Below are 22,270 nucleotides of genomic sequence, written 5' to 3'. Positions count from 1 at the left end.
TTCGCCCTTACGGTCTGAGTGGGAGGGGCTATGCTTGAACACTGTTGTTTTTTAAGGAGAAATAAACGTCCACATACATTGATATAACGAAAAATTGCTAGAGGAATCTCAGGGTTTTGGGGGAAAGAGAGATTTGGGGAAACTATGTGGTCTAATGGCTGGAGCTTTCAATGTCTCTGGCGTCGCTCCTTCAACAGTCTGTGATTATGGGCAAATTGTTGATCTCTGTGCGCCTTAAAAAGAATATCCTAAACTTGTGTAATGCAATCTAGTGCTCATGTAAAGCCCCCCTAACATGCCCTTGTTCCAAGTTCGCGCTTTATAAAACTGCAAAAAAAAAAAAAAAGAAGGTATTGGGAGTGGAAGTAACTGACAGCCGATCTGAAAAGCATAAAAATAGATAAACAGAAATTGCAATGCCGATGATAATGCAGGGCAAATGAAATGTGCAGATATCTCGAGTTCCATCGTGAGCGGTAACAGTTCTCTCCTTTTTTCTTAGCCGGCTGGCACTTGTAGTTTTGCTTTACTCGTTTTAAAAGCAACAATCTGGCACGGCACGCAAATAAAAAAAAACGCGTGAGATTTAAGTTACACAAAAAATGGGGCAAGTACACGCTTTCTGAATGCACCGCACTTCGTGTTGTGCCCCGCATGACGCAGGTGCCCTTGCTGGGGAGTAGGACGTGTGTCTCACCAGTGTCCCTGTCTGTTTAGGGCGTCTGTGCTTGCACTCACGCCCTCTCTGAGCTCACAGCTTGCCGTTGCACAATCCCTGCCCACACAACCTTGGCTGCTGCCTCTGTGTATACAGGTGAGCTCTGGGAGTGAACCTGCCAGAAGATGAAATCATGAAACCCGGGCCTCCCAGTGCCCTGTCTGAGGGCGGGGCCGCCGGTGACGTCACTAACCTGCGAGAAGGGACAGGATAGGAGCAGCCTGGAGCCAGTAGCACGCAGCCCGGCTTGGGAGCCGCAGCCAGCTGCCAGGAGAGTAGGGTGAAAGCGGAAGGCACACCTGCCAGGGCCACCCGGATAACCACAGCCCAGGAACACCGGCAGAGGTGAGAGCGCAGGTCCGGGCATGGGGGCAGCACGGACGGAGGAGCGAAGGTACTGCCGAAAGGGGCGCAGGCACCAGCTGATTCCTGAGGCTCACGCTGCGGCCTCCGCTCACAGCAGGGCCCGGTACTCCCCCGCCCCCTCCTTTACGCTGTCAGACAGGCTGCCTACCGGTTCACGGAGGCACAATGTACGGCTGAGTGCATCTCCCCTGCGCGGCGGTCTCCACGCTGGACGCCATGGAGAGGGGGAGGCGGCCACGGTCTACAATTATCAGAGCCATAGCAGATAATCCTCCCCCAATCCTGGGATATGTCGTGAGAAGGGAGGTTTGTCCAAGGCCAGGCACAGAGCCTAGGAATGATGTATCGTTCTTCGTATATTTCCTTTAGATGTGATCCTGGCCCAGAGTCTGCTTTGGATAACTGACTGCAGTGATCCGTATTGTGCATTTTCTTCATAAGCGCATGGGATTTGAAGAATCTCTGTACTCTTTGCTCATTCGCGGTGTGTTAGGGTCCCTCGCTGTACAGTTCCGGGTGTTTCAGTGCTGAAAGGTTTTGTATACATCCACCCCGTATAATAAATACATAATAAAGGGAGCTCGGCAATGTTTACGCTTTACGTTTCTGAGCGGTTGTATATATCTCACAGCTTTTATGCTTAGGTCTCTCGTATAATTTTCTCCCCTCGTGACATAGGAGTGCCGGTGGGCGCATGCCCAATTGTTCTCTTTGGAATATACATTGTTAACTTGCTTTTTCTGTGCCCATTCATTGGATTGTGAACGCATGTGCATTTCTCCTTGTTTTATTTTGATGTCACTCCTTAGTTTATTGCTTCACAGTTCTTGTATGCTTCTCCACCTTGAGCGCTCCAGATCACTATTGTATTTAGACAAACCACTACCATGTATATTTGTTGCCCCCTGCCCATGGGGTCTTTGCTTTGGTATACCTGTCCACCTTAGCCAAAAGGAACCCTCCTTTTGTATATCTGTTCCCCGCTCAATCCATGGATTTGCTGCCCTTGTATATCTCTCGAGTGGAGCGCTTGTTTAAGATGGCCACAGTTCATAATACACGATGTGGAGGTATCCTTATTCACAATTATATTTCTTTGCCTTACCATACGCTTTTCTGCATACTAAGTTATTAGTTCTCATAACCAGCTAGGCTTTGTGCCCTGCCACCATACATGTTTTTTTTTTTTTTTAAAACAAACTTTATTGGGTTTTCTTTTTTTATGGTTCACCATACAATAAAACAAGTATATTGCTCATATCTTAACGTACATCACATGAGTTCTGTGCTGTATAAGGACTGCATTCACTATTCTATATAGCAATAAACAATATAATCGTAAGGGACTCCATCCAACATTTAGTTCTGTGTAGTAAATTCTCCCTCCAGGATGTAAAGCACAATCAACAGTATATACCTAACAAATCAGTACCCATTTACCCCGACCCCCTCTCTGCTAACTCCCGTACCCCTCCCTGCTAACTCCCGGCTCTGGCTCCAACTATTCAGTGTGTAAATCTTTTAAGCGTCTCCAGGTAGGTGAATTTTTCTGCATCTGACGTCTGATCCCACTACTTTGCCTACTGCCTACAGGAGCTAGTACACGCCACATTCAGTGTTCGCAGTTACTATTGAGTGTTTGGAACGTCTGAGGCAGCATCCAGGTTTATGTTTCTATATGCTTCCCCCATTATGTCCCAGTTCAAGGAGATTGGATGTTTCCTTAGACCATGGGCCTCCTGTCTACGCAGCGCCATGCTCTCAGCTCCTGCCCATCGTAGCATTTCAGTATGCCATACCCCTAGGGTGGGGGCTCTGGCTGATTTCCAGCGCATGGTGATGGACCTTTTTGCAACTATAAGCTCCAGGTCCAGAAAACGGAGTTGATCCTTTTGTGCCTTCGTCTGTTTGCGAATACTTAATATGCATTCTACAGCCGTGTTCCCCATGGTCAAGCGTGTTACGTCTTCTAATATACGTGTAACCTCCCTCCAAAAGTCACCAAGGCAAACGCATGACCACACCATGTGTAGGAGATCCGCTTAAAGAAATTTGCATCGGGGGCAGTAGTGTATTGTTTCCGGGTACATTCTGTGCAGCCTTTGCGGCGTCAAGTAAGCTCTGTGTATGAATATACATTGAATAAACTTAAATTTGGCATTTCGTGGTATTTTCTGTGGGTATTCCAATACACCCCCCAACTCACTGTCCGTTAAGTCCCGTCCCACATCAGCTGTCCACTCTGCACGTGTAGCGTCCAGCGGGATTTGGGCATGTGTCCGGATACTGAGGTATAACCATTTAATAAGGTGGCTGCCACGTCCCATGTAATACAGAAACTTAAAAAGTTCATTCGTCTAGGGTTCCTTTCGCTGTGGAGCCCAATGTCGTTTAATATATTGCAGTAGGGCGGCATGTGTCATGAAGAGTGTGGCAGGAGCTCCCATGGCTCGTGTGAAAGTATTGTGGTCCATAAGTGTCCCCTGCCACCATACATACCCCTTTTCTGTATCTTTGTAGTCTCTGAAGGCAACCGCAATTTGGGTTTCTACCTTTTGTTCATAGTGAGTTTAATTCTATTTTACCCTCTTATGTTTACTGCCTTTTCTGTAATTGGGCTCTTTTTTTCCCTGTTTCACCTACCTTTCTAGTTAGTAACCTCCTTTTGTGCATGTGAGTGTATTATGGTGTGTTCTCATCTCATGTATGCTTTCACTGAGTCTCCCAATGCTCTATCACTGCGTCCCAAACTTTTTAGTACCACAACCCAATTGTCAAAACGGTAACCCACCCAGCTATAATGGTTATGAGGTAGGCCCTTTTTTTTAAATGCAACTCCAGCATTGAGTGGTAGCACACTGTCATTTACAGCCAACACGTTTTCTATTGAAATGGCCACTACATTTACACAGACCTATAGATTTACTGATGAAGCCATATTGCACACAAAAGATAATGTGTGGACATCAGTGACTATTTATCATTTGTGCATCACCAAGTAAAGTGTCTTGATTTGTTTTGATCCTATTCAAATCTTTGTTTCCATCACATTTCGGAATTGCAGAAACAATGAGCTTCGTTTTTGCTTTCCCTACTACTCAATATATACAGATCATTTACAGGTATTAATATTTTGTTCTGTTACAAAAAATGACATCCCACAGCCTTTAGTTTCATACTCAACTTTACTTTTCTTTCTCTGACTGCAAATTGAGAGGAGTTTGTAGATAGCAATCCCCATGTTAGACGATATAGGCTGATATTTGACTTCTGCCTTTGAAGCGCAGCACATGTGACAAGGGAAATACTCAATTTAAAGGCCTCTTTATTTTTTGCTTAGACTTTCACGACTCACCAAAAATCGACTTGCCACCCACGGGTTGGGAAACACTGCTCTATATTGATCCTTTTTTTCCTCTTGTTTTGCTGACTCTCATGCTCTTCATATTGTTTGAGTCCTGATGATGATGATGATCGCTCAGTTTATCAACTTAATGGGATTGAAACATTGTTCACTTTGTAATTTACTTATCCTTCTTGCCATTATATATTGTACATGGTGTTTTTTGTGTGTGTGCCATATTTATATGCCATTTATTAATATTTGTGTCACATTTTTTGAGCACCAAGGACATTTACCTCACTGACACTCATTTGTGGTGAATATTTTTGAACTCATGATTATTTCTTCTATTGTTAAAACAATACTAATATTTTTTTCTTATGGTTTTGAATGATGGACCACAGTTTAAACTAAATATATATATATTCACTTAAAAAAACATAGGTTTCACACATGTTATAGTTAGCTGGACATTTCACTCGTAAAAAACCATTGAAATTCCCCCGTTATAGTTAGTGCAGGCAACTATAACTCACGCGACCGCAATCCTCTGCTGATGACGTCAGATATTACATCCCTGTATTTAGACACCTATTTACCCTTGTCAGTGAGATGCCTGCTCTTGTTTATATCCTTATCTGCCCTCCTGCACCCAAACGGTCACTGCACTGTTATGTGTTTGATGCTGCTCATGGGATCACTGCAGTCATATATCTGCCCTCTACAATCAGCAGCATTGAAGCACTTGTAAATTTGTCCTCCACTCTCTGTGGGATCTCTGCACTTGTATATTTGTCCTCGTCAGTCCAACGGATCATTGTGGGTGCTTGTCTGTCCTTGCCTGTCATAAAATGTCATAACCACAGCTGGTGAACATCAATACAAAAGTGTGGATTTCGTATCGCCCAACATCCAGGAAAACACGTTTTTTTTTTTTTTGTTCACTGGACAAGTAGGCCCAACCACCTGCAGCACAAACCTTTTGGCTGCTAGTTTACAGTACTAGAGTATGGATCTGTGAAAGAGTATTATTTCCCACCAAGCCAAGATTTGTGTCCCTATATACTAGTTAAACTAGTACATCTGATTAATTAATGCAAAGGCTTTACTTTTAGGGAGGATGTTCTTAAGTAAATTATGTGACCTGCACTCCCATTTCTGATAGTGGTTTCAGTGCGTCTAAAAAAATAAAATAAAAAAGTAGAGCCTATGTGTGAAGAGAGCCAAGCATTTCTTCTTATTCCCCAAACATTTTAGTTTTTCTATGCATGTATATTTGCTTATATCAGAGTACTTGGGCTGCAGGCAGTTTGTATGATTTCTTTATTGTTCACTGACTGTGACTAACTTGTTTTCAAGCCAAGTTTTGCCGTTTTCTAAACTTGATTTGCAGTGTATTCTGTGAGTTTTAACTGGCACCTGAATTTGTACAAGTCGACACGAGTTTACCGAAACCTACAATACTTTTTTGAAAAATAAATATTTCAGCCTAAATGCTGTAGGTGTGTCAATACTATGTCAAAGAACTAGAAATGTTTAGTTACAGCAGCTCGTTTTTAGGTTGACTAGGATATTAAATATTTATCACCAAAGGTGATGTCAACAAACCCGTTGCCCATATTATTTACTTTATTCTCTATTGGTCATGTTTTGCGAAATTTGTGAACGGCATTTCCTTGGTTTATAGAGCTTGTGTGTCACAAGGGACAATCAGTGAAATAGTGACAGTCAATGCATGGTTATAGTCACTATACAGGAAATAGTCTCTGCTAGTCAACACTGTATCCTCCGTTGTGTTACTAAAATGGGTATCTATATAATGTGGGTTACCTTATCCTGGGGTTCTCCTATCTAGTACCCATTGCACAGCTACAGGCATATTCTAGGATAGGATACAAACAATCTGTACTATGAATGGAAATAGTAGAAGCACTGTTTATTTCCTTTTCATACCAGTGTGGCTGAACACATTTCAGACCCTCTGGCCACATTGAGACCATTGTAACCAGTCTCCTGAAGTATGCACCAGACCAACTCTGTTTGCAATAATTTGGGCAGATAAACACATTGACTTATTAGTAATGAAGAATCCAGCATAGTGACTCTCTTGTTTATAATCGTGTGAATAAGAGACACAAATAAAATAATCCACGTCTGCTCCTGTACATCATTATTAGCGTGGGGGGCTGTCAGTATTTGACACATACCTACATTGAGTTCTTCAAAATATCAGTCCTCATTGGATAAATATGAATTCGTTTAGAGTAGGGAGAGTCAACTGTGCTGTCTTGTCTAGTTCTTGACTGACCCATGACGACGACATGCATTCCATAGCCACCATCCCCACTGCTAGTTGGGAGAAACCTATGGTGAAGGATGTAACACTATATATGGGTGTGGAGTTAGTACCTAATAGCAACATGACGTAGGACAGTGGTGACTAATATAGCAACTCTGTTTATTTTAGGTTGATTATACCTTTGAATGTCTCAATTTAGTTGATATTCAATGTCACCCAGCCTCTACTTGTATGGTATTGTATCATTGGCAGGTTTCTTAATGTCTTAATAAAACTTCTTCACATGATTCTTTTGTTTTAATTTAATTGAGTCCACATATGCAATGTGATTTTTAACTTTGCCATTTTTTCATTATTGTTTTCTTACTGAAATATCCCCCCCGTTAGTTGACCGTTCCACTTCCTGACTATTTTCTGTGTGTGTGTACCAAGTGTTTCTCACTCAGTCCACACTAAATTATCGCCATGTTACATACCAGTCTATATGCTGTTCTTTTTCACCATCAAGCCCTTCACATCCATTCTTAGCTTCAGCTTATTCCTGTCCTTCAAGCATTCTTACAATGTTTTATTTCTCATTTTTCCACATTCCTTTCCAATTTTGTTCCCCTTCTGAGTCGCCTCCTGCTTGAGCCAATCCCTGGCCTTTAGATGTCCATTAAGAGGGAGCAGATTGCTTGACTTATTCCCACCTGAGGATCATTTTATACATTTCTTACTCTTTTGTCCATGTTGGTGTCCCCTTTCAGCTCTTGCTGACGCCTTACCTGGTAGCTATTGAGCCCTTGGTCACCCACGGACAGGCATCTCCCTTCCTTCTGAGCATTTATCCAATGGCTATGTACCCAATTCTTGATTGCTCAAGTCTCCATCCTGACTGACATATTTTGTACAACTTTCTGGACCAAGGATATGACCAGCCTTTGGTCACCAAGCATATTAAACGCCTTTGATTAGATGTGAAAGTAAAATCACACTACAGTCTGTGTTTGATTGAGTTCCTATGTCACCACAGTACTTGAAGTTGCTTCTATTCCTCTCAAACTCCCCCCACCAACCCCTCCAAACTGGTGGCAGGGCTTTACCAAGGTACTACATGTATTGTCCTTCTACCCTTCATTTATTGTGCTGATTGTCATTGCCTAGTTCCTAGTTGTACCACAACGAAGTCAAGTGAGCTGGAATGTGCTAAGAAAAAAGGAGAAAACCTTTTTATGTTCTAAATCTGAAAACCAAATGTGTTCAACTTGGGCTAAAATTTAAAGGTAAACACAACACCTCTTCTCTTTTATAGACCATGAAACAAATAAACTGATACACGTGCTACACCAAGACTACCTAATACAACATTAACAATACTATTAATCACAATTTATTCAACATAGTCTTTCGGATAATTTGGACTTGGGAGAGGCTCTCACTTCCAACTCCTAGATAGTGTTAGATTCCTCTGATGGCTTGGAAAGTCAAGGTCCCGCGCCCCAAAAAAGCCCACAGCGCCTATATGAGGCTCCAAGCTTAAGGAGGCAGGCGCCCTTACCCATTTCTCCCGAAATAAGCCCCAACTTACTACCAACAGTGTCGGGCAGAGGCTTCTATTGCATCGGCAGCACTCACTGCAGCCACCGATGACGTTAGATGGGAAGTTGAATTCATCTCTCCCAAAGTAAATACAGACGGGGCAGTTCAACCAACCCTTTTTAGGTTGAGTGTGAGCCAGCGTGCAAACGCTGCTCTGCGAAGAGCAGGGATAGTTGAGTACGGAGAGAAGCTTCGTCCACTCCCCTCCCCCGCCCTTAATTTTCATTGGCTACCATCTTTGTCCTTTGTAAATGCGGGCCTCTGATTCATTATGAGGCTTGTTCTTCCCTCCTTAGTACGACTGTGCCGTCGTTTGTTTCCTCCCATGGCTACTGGCCCCTTTACTTGGATGTGACACCGTGTTTGTACTTTTTGTTTATTGAGCGGGGACAATGGCGTAGGTCTCGCAGAGCGAGGTGTCCCGGCTCCGCACTCTTTCTCTCCTGTGATGCCAACCGTTGGACACCCGTGCTCGACCAGGCCGCGGGCACACAGAATGCAGCACACCCTGTTCCCGGGGCACAGTGATTTCCCTTAACGTGCTTCTAATGGCGCTTAACGTGCCGCAGTCGCAGTTTCTAACACCCTCTCAGACCCCTACCTTGTCCTCCTATCTGTCTCTAACCCCCCTGCCGACTCCCACCAATACCCCCTCAACGACCCAACACACCGCTTGGGGCCAGCTTTGTCGCTGCCCCGTGACACCTGTGACGTACTTCAGAGAGGGTGGGGCCATGGAAGGGGCGTGCTATAGAGAACTCACACAAAATAATAAATGTTTGTGTGTCTTTTCTCCTTCGAGCTCCTTGACACTGACAACTAAGCGCCAAGGTCTGCTTGTCTATGATGTCACATGGTGCATTGAACTCTTGATGACGAAGTAGAAAGTTTCACCTTGCTCGGTACTTTGTGATGCCATTGTGCATTGTTAATGTCGCCTCCTTATTGGCCAGTCCATGATGACATGACCCACAGGAATTATGGAACGCTATTACATGAAATGATGTTGCTGGGCTGACTAAATTATGTGGCAAAGTAAATTATAGGGCAATGAGAAACAAGGTATGTGACTTATTACTCAGTTATGCGACGCAGCTATTACTCATTATAGTGCATATTCAGTGGGACGTGTGTTTAACATAAGAAAGCTATAAACATAGAACACGTCATACCCAAAATGTCATTCAAATGCAGTCAATCTCTTACATAAAAGCACAACATAATATATTATTCTAATTGACCTGTCTGTCTCCCAGAGTTACTTTGTACACAACAGACAGTGTTGCAGTTAGCAGAGTGAGCATGTACACGCTCCTTGTAATAATAAAAGATGTGCTGCTTTAATTCTGTGCATCCCTATTATTTCGTCTCAGTTTTACTCTGTTTTCAGGCTCATTGCCACCGGAAGAGCTTCTTTTCTTTACAGGACACCTCATATTATAGATTAAACATTAATTCCTATGTCACTGGCATGAAATGTATTGTAACTTTATTTAACAGTTGCCCTGCCGTCCCTCCTGGGGTCTCCGCGCCACATCTGAGAGCGGCCTTGCTATGATGTCATTTCACCCTATACCCCTCTGGAGAGGATGTGGTCTCACGGCTAGAGCTGCCGACTTTGGAGCTGGGAAACCAAGGTTCGAGCCTCGGGGTTGACTCCGCATCCTGTGATTCTGGGCAGATCACTTAATCTCCCCGTGCCTAAAAAAAAATGAATGTGTCCTTGTGTAACGTAACTGGTGCCCATGTAAAGCGCTCCAATACCTTCGGGTCGCGTTAGCACTATATAAATCTGCAAAAAAAAAAAAATGTATGCAGGGTCAGAGGTCAGGGTTATATGATATTTGAGTCTGCGCCGTGGTGATGACATCACTGAGGTTGTTGTTTTTGAAAGGCGCCGAGAAGCTATTGGTGACGGAGGCGCTCACTGTGGATGTAGGGCTACTCTGATCAAGTTATGAATGAGTAGGGGCGGTGCCCCCCCCATTCGTCACAGAGCTTGAGGCCCCCACCCTCTCCTGTGTTTCTAACTGGTCCAGCACGGATTGGGGGTTTGAGTGGGCACCGCCCCCCCCTCCCTGGGAGGTGTAGGGCAGCTCCCTCCATATGCAACCCCAGGTATATTAAGGAAAAATCACTGACAGGGCGGCACGCTCCAGTTTCCCAGCCCCGGAGACATCTTACTAGAGACTGCCCAGCCACAGAGTAATCACAAGAGACTACAGACCCACAACAAACAATTCTTCCAGCAATAGGCAGAGTGGAGATGCATGAGCTCTAAGAAGGGGTGAGAAAACAACAAAACCTCATTAACAAGGTTATGGTCTTTTAAAGACTTATGAAGTACTCTGGTGTGGCTGTGTGTGTGCCCGGGAAGCTGTCTCAACCTGAGCTGCCACACACGATGGCGGCTGAAGCCCTCTGACCCAATGGGCATTGCACACCTGAATGCACCCCCCCTGTAACTTTGCTTCTGTTGTCCACGTGGGCATGTGTCGGGAACTTGCTGCTGTCATCAATTGTAGTGGAAGTGTCATCTGTGCTGGCAAGGCAGAGGTCAAAGCCTTGCACAGAGAGCCAGGCATTGCATGTGCTAGCATGTACTGTGCCTGGGTGCCGGTAAAAGGCTGTGAAAGACCACCGGTTAGAATATGCACAAGTCACATGTCAGACACCGGTCAGGACATGCAGTGCTTAAATGGTTTGCCTCATTCCTCTTGGACAGATCCCAATTGATATAGCGGTAGGTCAAGGCGTCCCTCAAGGATCTATACTCGCACCCACTGTTTTCAATCTTTAATTGGAACCATTGGGCAATCTCTTAAAAAATCTGGGATACTCTATCACCTCTATGGTGTCTTCCTCACACGACATCTCAATCCTCAACTCTACTCTTTACTCTATTCAAAACTGGATGTTAGCTCATCAACTCATTCTGAATCCTTCCAAAACTGAATTCCTCCTCCTCTCTACCTCACTCTCCCCTCCTCCTGTTCAATCTTGGATGAATAACCTGAACTTACTGAATAACAAACCTATCGTCGTTGACCGCGCTTAATCCCTTGGTGTCATTCTCAACAAAAAGCTCAATCTACACTCACACATCAATTCCATTGCAAAGAATGTATCCTACCAACTGCACCTTCTCTGAGCGATTCGACGTTTCCTTCCTGAACAAAACCTAAAAACCTTGGTCTAGTCTCTGGTCCTCTCTAGATTGGACTATTGCAACTCTCTGCTCACTGGCCTCCCCAAATCTCACCTTTCCCCTCTCAAATCCGTACTCCACTCAGCGGCTCGTTTTGTCTTTGGGGCCAAAAGAAGTGACCACACCACACCCATCCTTTTTTCTCTTTGAGGGCTTCCCATTGAAGCAAGATCAATCTACAAACTTGCCTGCATCACCCACAAAGCCCTGCACACTTCCTCCCCTCGATACCTGGCAAATAAACTTCTAATCTCTGTAGGCTCTAGACCGTCTTGAAATGCCGAAAAATTCCCGCTTGAGCCCCCCCACCTTCAAAAAGGAAAGATCGATGGCTCGATCCTTCTCGGGCAGTGTGGTCAGAATCTGCAACTTGCTTCCTCCACTACTCCGGACCACCACCTCTGTCTAGACTTTCAAAGCTGACCTCAAATCCCTTCTCTTCCAAAGACACCTCCAGAATTAATGCATCCCTTTTCATGCCGCTCATGGAAGTTCTTACAGTGTTGTAAATATGTAATCTATGCATGTACGTTCCGAATCCTAGTGTGCCTTTTGACTTTCGTGTGACTGCCATCTACTGTTTTATTTTACTTTTTTTCTTCTTCCTTGTTGTATTTTGTAACTTGTAAGTATGTAAATGCTTGTTTCATGCTCAATAGATGCAATTGTTATCCTTGTGTATTACTTTATGTTAAGCAAATGTGAATGCTATCCTTTATATATTGCTCCCTTCTCTGGCTATTGGATCTCTGCACGTATAAACTCCCTCAGGAGGACATGGTATGAACACTGTGCATATACTGTTCTGTGGACATCTGCTGAGTCATTACTAGAATACAGGGACCCCCCTGAGTCATCTCCGGAAACCTGGATTCCTGTTCTAAGCAATTTCTATGATTTCAACCGTGAAACAATGCAAAAATATCCAGAAACAAGTATACATCCAACAAATGCACAAAAAAAATACTATATTTATTTCACAAATCTAGAAAAAAAATACATTTTAATGGAAAGGTTGGAGCTTTTCTAAATTAGATTTAATTGTAAAGGACAAAGCAATATGCTAATTTTTAGAACATTCCTTTGTCCTTCTTGCTTCTAGTGAATCATCTTTTTGTTGCGCTTCAATTGACGCCACCCATCGTCCCTACTATATCCTGTTTGCTAGACTCATGCTGCTCAATCGAATCGAGCTTAATATACCACCTTTATTATTTAGCCTCCAATTTAAAATTCTGTACAACACATTTTAAGACTTTCAAAGTTACCTCTTTCTTCTTTATATATACTGTATAATTCTGCTAATATTCAGTTTTTTAAACCGTTCTGGATCCCCCTGAAAAGGCGTCACGCTACCTGGGGGTCTGCTGATCACTGGTTAAGAACCACTGCATTGTATGATACTGCTCTCTTTGCTGTGTGTATTCTATACAATCTTTATTTGTGATTTCTCAGAAGGGCAGTGCTGTGGGCTTGAGCATCCCTTTGCCATCTTCTTTGTTCAACAGACTTTCTCAGCTCTTTGCTGCTGAAAGTTTGTTTATCCCAATACATGGCCAATGGTAGCATACTTTGAATCAGTCACACAATTTAGAAACTTTACACAGTTTGTGGATGATAATCTGTAAATACCCTGTTGCCAGCATGCCGTTATACCAACCGGTCTCTTAAAGGCTCAGTGATCAATAGAACGCTATGTAGCCAACAGTGAAAGGAAAACATTAGAGGGTTCTGGAGTATCTTTCTTTCTTTGGTATTATTTTTTCTTCATTAAATCAGAAGGAATAAAGAAAACATTTGTTTCGATTAAGAATACAAAAAACAAAGATACTGAAGGATCCGATCTCTTTTTTTCCTTTGAATGTTAAATATTTGTCTTATTGATTATTAAGAATTTAAACTTATTTTGTTGGCTATATGTTTCTGTTTAACACAATTTAAACCATTTTTTATTCATATTAACTGTGGTGCATGAAAACCTCTCTTCCTTCCACCGATATGTAATTAATTAAGTCTGCGAGTGCGATCCTGTGTGTCTTCCCGAAGAAGCTATGCAACAAATGACTTTTATTTGGCTCCTCTTACGTCCCTCTGATAAGAAGTGGCGCGCAGATTTATAATCCGTTAAAGGGACCATATGGCCTGGCCACCAAAGCGACGGGTGACACCCTTAACGACGGTGACTGCTTTTATCTCCTTTTATCGCTGTCTAGTGCTGGCAGCTTGTGAAGGGTTTCCAGGCCGCTCATGGCAGGCTGCTGCTCATGTATTGCGGGCAGCCTATTAATATTCAAGCCCGTGAATTCGCCTGCAGGTTTGCCACTTGCCACAAGCCTTTCAGAATGTGCCTGCCACCTCTTAGCGGCCTTGGGGGTGCTCTAGTGAGTCTGCGCAGCCAGTGGCTGGCTGCATGTAGGCCACGTTTCATCCGGCTGCTACTGCACAGCGCGCTTTACTCAGCCTTTCAGCAATCTCTGATTGGCTATATATGAGTATTATGGTGTGTTTACTCTCTGCTTCCTAGCAGCAGATGCCTGGCTGGGCAAGGAACAGATGCACCGCATTCAGAAGGAAGCAAGTCCACGATTGCTAAAATAACTCTGTTGCATTTAATTCATTTTATATTTCGCTGGTGCAAGCGCAGCCATAAGTCCATTATATGTTTTTGGGAACATGCAATTGCAAATATTCTCGGTTGTTAACGGGTGAAAAGTAGGGGTGGTGAAGGAATATCGATGCTTGGATATACCAATACATTCTAGAATGTTTTTAGGCCCTGCAGAGCCGGTAAGTTAAAATCTATGAAAGCATTAAGTACTGCTTTGTCATGGTTCAGTTCTAAATACGTTTTTCAGGATTACTGCTTGTTAGAACAATTGAAGCAAAGTCTATTCTATTTCTGAAGTACAGCCCTAAGATCTGGTTTCATTGCAACCCATATAAACTGGATAAAAAAAGAGGGCATGGCGTTGCTGTATTGCTCTGATATCAGCTACTCCAGTTGCAATAATAAGGTTAGTAATCCGCATGCAGGTTTTCTTGATTCTCAAATTTATGTCTGGTGTTTGAGCTGACTCAGTTCCCTTGATCTGTTATCCTGGATTTTGCCAGAACTTCTAATGGAGAACTGTGATAGATAAAAAAATTATATTGCTGATTACCTAAGGTGGTTTGAATGTTTTGGTCTGATAAGTGCATTTTCTGATAAAGAGGCAACGTTAACTGGACTCAGGCGGTTATTCAAAGTATGATATCAAGTAAATTATGGGCAATGGATGAAATGCTTTGATGGGGAATAATAATTTGGTAAATATAATGTAGATTGTAGACCCCTCTAAACAAAATTTTGATGATGGCTTGAATCGCCCTAGCATGATCAAGAAACTAGTGTGATTCGGGTTATGTCAATATCTATTTTCAATTATTGGAGTATGGGTCAATATAATATTTGGATATAATTATGTCAAATTCGCTTTTTACCTCGGAGACCTGTGAACAGATATTATTGCAGTGTTCTTTTAAACAATATCAAATTAAATGTATTGCCTCTTATCCATTGAATTGGGTAGATGATCATGTTTTGCAGTGTGTAAGGTTCCTTCATGAACTCTGTAACTTTTGAATTGAGGAGTTTGCAGTATCTTATACAAGATTACACAATTGCAGGGATGCTGGGATTTTAAAACCTCTTGTCCCGATTGTACATGAAACGTATAGCTACCAGACTGCATTCCCTGTGTTTTTGTCTCGGTCAGGATTTGTGCCTGCTGTTTTTATTTTCCTATTTTTTTTTTCATTTAAACTTGCTCATCTTTTCAGCGTTTGATAGTAAGGGGCAGAGGTGGGAAATAAGTGTCTGTTTTTTGATCATGCCAACCAACACAAGATATTTTGCAAGTGTTGCTGTCTAGAAGTCCGGGATTGGCTCCTGCTTTTGCTTTGAGTGATTAGCGCCAGAGCTAAACTCATGAGGGCATGTCACATGGAGTTGTTAGTAGGACGGTAAGGTGCATCCCCGAATTATTTGATGCACATGCCGTAAATAGGTAGTAGGAGATGAAATGCCGAAACTCACCTGAAGAAACTTTGTCTGGCTTTGAGAAATGTATGGCCTCAGAACTGATAGTAAGTAAGAAATCCAGGGTAATGCTGCGATTACTAAACCTTCACCTTCCTATTTAATTGGTTTCCCAGGAATAATGTGCTTTAACTGTGCTGTTAACTTCGAAACTAGGGCAAATCTCTCGAACAAAAAGCATGGGGAGTTACAATATTCTCAGTGAAACAATAGCAAGGAACAGAAGTGTGAGAGTACCATGCTATTTTGTTGATGTGATACAACCCGCAGCATCTTTGTATGTATTTTTGTAAACAAATTGACTTTTAAATTCAGGGTGCAGAAATATTTTTGCTTAAAAATGTAATCTGAAGTCGTGGTCAGTCATATTTTATTAATGACTTGTTCAACCCATACATGTCTCTCTTTGACAACTGCCTTCCTTAATATACAGACATAACATGGGATGAGGGGTTTCTCATGAACGATGCTAGGGACTCCTAAATGGTAAAAGTTGTTTTTAGGGGTTCTCCTTGCATGTTTGCTTTTAGAACCAGTGTGTGCTTGTGCACACAGGATGCATTAATTGCCACTGAATGTCGGTATATATGTATTTGGTATTACTTGTGTGGTAGAACTGCACACAATCACTATTGCTTATCTCTCTCTGCATTAAAGTTTAGCACGATCCATGTTATCTTTTATTTGTATGACCACCTGCATTACCAGTGTGTGATCTCCTCATGATGTGTAATAATACAACATACAACACACAAAATAAATATTCTCTTCCTTGATTCTGCCCGGGACAGACTCTACCATTTTACCAGTTTTGTCTCAGCAGAATAAAAGAGACTCCATGAGATAAGCACCCAAAGGAACATTTGTCCCTAGTGAGCAAGGCACCAGCACTGCATGTCTACAAAGTTGGAGTTATCGGCATTATAAATGGTAATGTTTTTTTACCTAGCCATGTTGCAGGGTGCAGGACCATATGTGGCCAAAAGGGGACCTCTTTTGGTCCATATGGTTCTGCACCTTGCAGAAGATATGGTAAATCCACCCTACCCATAATGCATTGCATGCAAGACAGTAGTGCGAGTACATTCAAACAGCAATGTCCATATATGCAATTAGTAGCTTTTGAAATGTGACAAAATAATTATTACATTAACTTCGGATTTGGTTGTACTCTAGGTGGAGCTGATGAAGGGAAATTTATAGACCATCTCATATAAATGTGAGATGTTCTAGTGAGTGAAGTAATCACTACCAGCCTAGCTTGGGACCAAGTGTGTGTCCTGCCTGAAGCCTTTAAAAAAAAATAAATGCCTGGAGGCTGTAATTAAAACACATTTAACAGGGTGTGTCCTCATGGGAGGTTACAATAAGAGACAAGGTGGTATTAAGGAGGGATAACTAAGCCTATTGACCAATGAAAAGCCACCATTTACAAACGACAGGGCCAGGAGCCATTTAAAAAGTGGGCGGTGATTTATGCCCATATCCTGAATACAGCATGTCTCGAAGAGACAGTGCAAGCGCTGCCTAGGCGAGACCTAAAAATTAGTCTCAGGTTCTTGTAAAGAGCGCTGCCTAAGCAACATAATCAAATCTACTTCTGAAATGGTTATCCAGCACATCATGAATGCCAGTTAGATTACCTGAGAAATTGTCACGGAGTTCAACAAAGCATTTTTGCTACTAAAACAACTACCTCCACCCTAGAGGATTTGAATAACAAAAGCCCAATTTTACCTACCCAGACAATGCTTTAGACTGTTTCATCACATGGTAATTGCAGTAAATTCTTGAGTATAGCACACTCTTCTAGCCCCTTCAGGGGTGCTCTTAGATTGTGTGAACACTAATTGGTAATGCTATGATGTAGGAATCGCAAAATATTTTGCGATTCCTTAATCTTTAACTAATAGCGAATCAGTAAATAACTTATCGCTATTGGGTATTATGACTTCATTCGTTCCTATGGGCCGAAAGGCCCTTAGATGGGAATGGTTTTGCATTAGCTAATTTGCGATTACCTAATTGGTAATTGCAAATTAGCAAATGCAAAGCCAAGGGTGCCCGGGGGCCCAAGGCCCCCCTGAAGCACCCCCAAAGTTCAAATTTGTATGCAACATGGCTCTTTCAAAAATGCATTTTTCGAAATTCGCACATGGTTACCATCAACTTGAAGTTGATGGTAATTAGCGTTTCTTAAATGCACTGTTCGCTTTTAAGAAAGGCTCCTTACATGTGCATTAGGGATTCGCAAATTGCGATTTCCTATTTGCAATTTAGGTAATTGCAAAAAATAACGATTACCTAAATCGCGAATCCAAAAGCCTTTCATACATAAGGAAAAGCCATTTTGCATTCGCAAACAGCAGAATTTTGCATTTTGCTCCGTTTGCGAATGCAAAATTCTTTCATACATCTGGCCTGTAGTAGTTAATTTGAGCCGATTATTGCATATGGGGGCCCATGCGCATTTATTTTTTGGGACCAGCGCTAAACTTTCCTCGTCAGACTTTAACTCCGCACAAGAGTAATAAACACCCAAGAGGAAGAGAAAAAGGAACAGAACAAGCATTGGCAAAGCCTATGCAATAGCTATTGGCTTTGCCAGTATGTCTTTGCAATGCTGTACACCAGCGTGGCTGCTGTTCAGCATGGCTAAATGTTAGTAGGGTAAAGGAGAGTGGCGTAGAGTAGAGTGGAGTGGTGTAATGTGACTTACAGTAAAGTTGAATGGCGTGGAGAGGAGTGAATTGGAGTGTCATGGAGTAGAGTACAGTGTTATGGAGTGTCTGCCACTACACCAGAGTAGGGTGTAGTGGCAGAGTGGCGTAGTGTTGCGTAGAGTGGAGTAGAATGTTGTAGAGTACAGTGGCATCCAGCGGAGTAGATTGTCATAGAGTGGAATACAGTGAAGTAATGTGTCATAGAATAGAGTGGAGTAAAGTGGCATAGAGGGAGTTGTGTAGAACGTCGTGGAGTAGTGTCGTAGAATGGCATAGTGGAGTAGAGTTGTGTAGAGTGGAATGGCGTAGAGTGGAGTAGAGTGTCAATGGAACAGAGTTTAATGGAGTGTAGTGTAGTAAAGTGGCGTAAAGTACAGTGGTGTAGAGCGCAGTGATATAATGTACAGAGTAGAGCGTTGCAGAGTAGATTGCAGAGTCGTGGAGGGGCACGGAGTGGAATGGAGTGGCTTCGAGTGGTGCAGGGTAGAATAGATGGTTATAAAGTGATGTGACGTATCGTACAGTGGTATAGATTGACATAGCGTGCAGTGGCGTAGAGTAAAGTGGCATAGAGTAGAATGCTGTAGAGTATAGTGGTGTAAAGTGCAGTGGTGCAGGTTGTGTGCATAGGCACTGTGGCCTAAGAGTGCATTGGTTCTGAGTAAAGTGGTATATAGTGAAATGGCGTAGAGTAGAGTGGGGTCACGTAGAGTGCATTGACGTAGAGTAGATTGTTTCAGGTAGAATGAAGTGGAGTGGTGCAGGGTAGAGTGTAGTGGTGCAGGGTAGAATGCAGTGGCATACAGTAGTGGCATAGCGTAGAGTGGCATTGAATAGAGTGGCGCAGTGTTGATTAAAGTGGCATAGAGTAGAGTCCAGTGGGGTAGAGTAGATTGTTTCAATGTAGGGTGAAGTGGCCTAGAGTGGAGCGGTGCAGGGTAAAGTGTAGTGTTGTAGAGTGTAGTGGTCCATAGTAGAGTGAGGCAAGGTGCACCGGAATAGTACAGAGTAGAGAGGCATACAGTGAAGTGGTGTATAGTGGTGCGGTGCACAGTAGATTAAAGTAGCGTAGAGTGCAGAAGAGTGGTGTTGAGTGGTGCAGAGTAGAGCTCATTGGTGCAGAGTAGAGCTACGCAGAGTAGATTGACTTAGAGTTCAGTGGCAGAAAGTGCAGTGCTGCAGAGTAGTGTTGTAGAGTGCAGTGGCGTACAGTGGTGCAGACTAAAGTGATTAGTGCAATAGTATAGAGTAGAGTGACCGAGTTGAATATGGTGGTGTACAATGCAGTGGTGCAGAGTAGACTGGCATAGTGTATTGGTTTTGAGTAAAGTGGTTAGAGTGCATTGGCGCGGTGTGGAGTGGCACAGAGTGCAATAGAGTGATGTAGTCTGCATTTAGAGAGAAGATTGTTTCAGAATAGAGTGAAGTGGCTTAGAGTGCATTGGCATACAGTTCAGTAGCGTATAGAGTTCAGTTGTATAGAGTGGCATAAAGTAGAGTGTCAGAGTGCAGTGGCGCAGAGTGCAGTTGTACGGAGTAGAATAGTGTGGCATGGAGTGACGCAGAGTAAAATAGAGTGGCGTAGAGTATAGTGGTGTAGACTGATTTGGTGCAGAGTTGATTTGCGTTGAGTGCATTTGTTTTGAGTAAAGTGGTGTAGAGTAGGGTGGCGAAGAGTGCACTGGTGCATAGTAGAGTAGTGTGGAATAGAGTGGTGTAGAGTAGAGAGGCGTAGAGCAGAGTGGTGTAGAGCCGATTGCAGTGACTCAGTGTGGAGTGGCATAGTGTGGAGAGGTGCCGAGTAGAGTAGTATACTGCCATTATAGACAACACATCTTCAATTAAAATTAACATTACATTTGCACTCAGATTTTCTGATAGATATACAGCACACAAACCATATGTGGAAATGTTCTCACCCAATATATTGATTTTGATCGTCAGCAGAGTTAATTTACAGACATTTAAATTGTGCTGCGTGCTAGAAAAAAAATGCCATCTGTACAGCCTTCCTCAAGCAGACCCCATTTGCCAGCATGATTGTCACATAAATCCTCTCACTTTGAAGTCGGAGAAAGAACACCAAGCTCCCTCTACGACACTGCCTGACGTTTGACCTCGGTCTTTGAATGCACAGCAAATGTGACAAGATAAGAACAAGATTTAAAGGCCTGTTTACAGAAAGGAAGTTTGTGGAAGAATACAGTAATCAAGTTTTGGTCAACAGGTGTATTGAACTCGAGCTGGATAGCGTAAAGGAAATAAAGCTAGCAAGTAGAAAGCCAGAAAAAGTGAGTTACAAACCACAAATCAAGCAATGGGCGGAATGCATTACTAGTTCAACTTTCTGAATATCCCCAAGATGTCTTTAGCAAACTAGACCGCTGGGCTGGCTGGTAGGCTGCGACCTAAAAATGTAACAAAACAAAGTCAGGAACCTGAGGCTAACCGACTGGAAGTGTCTGGTGGCGACTAAATAGGCATAAGGTTTAAATCAAGGCTACTCACTCTTGGCATTCGGCATGCTGATATTCAGTAGCTCTGGCCGCGGGTTTCTTAGGAAAACATTGGGACTTGACACTTCTTCTTTTACATATTAACATTGGCCAGACTCATCCTCTGAAATATCTTTAAAGCCTTAAAGGCTTTAACAAACCACTAAAAAGAACCATCGAAAACAATTCTGTAGGAACACAGAAACCAGCACCTGTGAAACCAAAAAGGAAAACACCTGCCTTGGGGCAAGATCTTTTGCTGCTCAATCTTCATACCTCCATACATAAAGATCACAAACGAAGACACATGACTTTTCTGTATGGCAATATTTTATGTTTTAGAACTATAAGAACTCCAAATAACTGACTTATCTATCCACCACTTAAAATTTACTTGCATGTGTCACTATACCAATTCAACACTAATCCTCTCTGGGTCCCGGAGTAGCGTGCTACTCGCCGAAAAAGCGCTTCGACGCCTCTTCAGGGGTAGTAAGTGCTATATAAATGCAATTACAATACAATAAGAGAACAGATGTTGCTAGGCTCAAAGGAATACAAATCAATGTGGAAGCAATAGTGAGCAATCTACCACATATTTTTTCTTTCTTCTTCAAATGGTACTAGATCCTGCCAAAAAACGATCCTATGGAAGTCTGCAAACTCTCAGGCATGCAATACTACAAATGGGTGATGCAGTGTGTACTTTTTCAAAATGAAAAAATGTGAAAAGGCGCAAAAAGTCTTGGAGGCCTAGGAACGCCAAAAATGGACACTCAACAATGGCTTGTGTCTCTCCAGGCCCTCTTCTTTTAATCCCAACTCCATACTCCCACCAATTTTTCCTGAATGCCAGTAGCCCGGAAAGGTAACCCAGAGAGCTGAAGAAGGACCACGCACTGTCTAAAGAAATCCCAGAGTACGGGAAAGATCGGTTACATGTAAAAGGACTACAAAATCATGCTGATCCAGGGTGAACTTCACTAGTTTTAATACAGTCTCCCCCTACAACCAAGAAAGCCTTTGGACTTCTAACATCCACCCTACTCTGATTGCTACTATTGCCAAGAACAACTCTTCTAGTGACATATTTTCTAAGTTCTGCCCACACTTTCTTTTGCTCTCCCCTCAAGCCCGAACCTACCAACCTAACTTGCTTATGCTTTAAGGAAGGGTATGTTGGGAAGAGGGTCTTGATTTGGGGACCAGGAAGCAAACTATCTGCCTCTTTCACTGTGGCTGGAAGACAATGGTCTGACGTCTGGTGAAAACTACGATGTTTTTAGTTTGTTGCCTCTCTATCCTCAGTTGATTATCTTTCAAAGTCTGGCTTGGAGACAGATGTAGCTGTGCCGGCAGCTTCATGTAATAAAAAAAGTCCATAAATAAACATGTATACATACGTACATATGTAGAATGGATTTGAGTTAGTCCTCTTTATTATCCTTTGGGCTTTTCA

The 22,270-nt window shown here is 42.8% G+C and overlaps 1 protein-coding gene across 3 annotated transcripts in view; it reads left to right on the top strand.

The window, feature by feature from the left end:
• The first annotated feature begins 926 nt into the window (after positions 1-926).
• CEP170B (centrosomal protein 170B) overlaps positions 927-22,270 on the top strand; it is a 318,645-nt gene continuing 297,301 nt past the window's right edge. For 2 of the 3 annotated variants that reach the window (XM_085626239.1, XM_085626237.1), the window contains exon 1: positions 927-1,063. The gene's annotated coding sequence lies outside the window, so the exon portion shown is untranslated. Of the gene's footprint in view, positions 1,113-22,270 lie in introns of all 3 variants that reach the window. The other variant, XM_085626238.1, reaches the window with a different exon arrangement.

Source organism: Triturus cristatus, chromosome 9 (genome assembly GCF_964204655.1).
Source record: "Triturus cristatus chromosome 9, aTriCri1.1, whole genome shotgun sequence".
Lineage (NCBI taxonomy): Eukaryota > Metazoa > Chordata > Amphibia > Caudata > Salamandridae > Triturus > Triturus cristatus.
The sequence above is the reverse complement of the archived record's forward strand: the minus strand, read 5'-3'. Positions and strand labels throughout refer to the sequence as shown.